A 1,298-nucleotide genomic window follows, 5' to 3' on the forward strand; every position below is an offset into this window, starting at 1 on the left:
TCATGTCCGACTCTTTGCGACCCCATGGACTGCAGCCTACCAGGCTCCTCCGTCCATGGGATTTTCCAGGCAAGAGTACTGGAGTGGGGTGTTTGGTATTTTAAACACCCCTCAAAAGCCTATCCCCAGTGGGAGGACTTTCTTCCAGTGAGAGGGCCTCCCACAGTTTTTCTCGAGGTACAGTGGGGTTCCTGGTGTTGGCACTACAGGCAGAAGCCATGGAGAGCCCCAGCCGCTGGTACCATAGATATTGGGGGCCCTGGAGCACCATCAGCAAGTAAGTTCTCCAAATGCAGTCCCTTCTTCAAGTGTGTGGAATTATTAATAAAAAAAAGAACTTAGAGCCTATTTCACTTCTCACTCAACAAATAGAGTGTACCAAGGGGCAAAAATAGAAACACATTCAAAATGGAGTCACTTGTGCTAAGTCCCAGGGCAGCAAACCAAAGTACTACTAACTAACCTAACTGCACTTTCAGCCTCTCCCAGGAGTGGAATTTTAAACCAATCAATCTGGAATTTCCTATTCAACACTGATGAGGTAAAATATGTGATAGACCCTTCCCCTTCTGACAAAGAAAGGTAACTTTGCCTGGAATAATCTTTTTTTTTTTTCATTCCCATGTTTCATCCTCTGTCTTAAAAATCTTCCATTTTGTTGAGGTCCTCTGAGCACCTTTCTCTTTGCTAGATGGGTTGCTGGCCCATTCATGAATCATTTAATAAAGCCAATTAGATCTCCGAATTTACTCAATTGAATTTTGTTTTTTGTTTTTTTGTTTTTTTTTTTTTCTTTTTTTTTCTTTTTGGGGGCGCCAGGACCAACGATCACCAGCTGCCCCATTAGCAAAAATTATGCTTCCGAAATCTCTTGATGTCGATTCCGCACGTAGAGCAAACGAGCTGCCCTACGTGTGCCACTCACGACAGAAGCCCTTTTTGAATTTTGTTTTTTAACACAAGAGTTTAAGATTTGCTCACCTTCACTACCAAGCCTGAAACGAAGAGACACAAAAAATAGATGGTGGTAAAGACATGCTAGAGGGAACCTTCTCTTCTTTCCATTATTACAAATGCTGTTGACCTGTTTTGGAATTGTACTCTTTGAATCATTTCTTTCTCCATTTATTCCAGCCCTACAGGCTGTGGGTTTTTAAGGATTAAAGTTTCTTTTTAGACTTCTTCAGCCTTATTCAGGAACGTGAATCCCCCATGATGGCCTGCCCCCTTCAGAATAATGGCCTGATTTATGGACACTCTCTGTCATAACCCAGAGGCAATTAGTAACTCTCTGCTTG

General features: G+C 42.5%; 1 non-coding gene across 1 annotated transcript; it reads right to left on the reverse strand.

Annotated features, from left to right (window-relative positions):
• Positions 1-808: 808 nt before the first annotated feature.
• Positions 809-941, reverse strand: LOC122422942. Its single transcript, XR_006264033.1, has one exon. It is a non-coding gene; the product is annotated as a U11 spliceosomal RNA (small nuclear RNA).
• Positions 942-1,298: the final 357 nt, after the last annotated feature.

This window comes from Cervus canadensis, chromosome 20, assembly GCF_019320065.1.
Source record: "Cervus canadensis isolate Bull #8, Minnesota chromosome 20, ASM1932006v1, whole genome shotgun sequence".
NCBI classification, from domain to species: domain Eukaryota; kingdom Metazoa; phylum Chordata; class Mammalia; order Artiodactyla; family Cervidae; genus Cervus; species Cervus canadensis.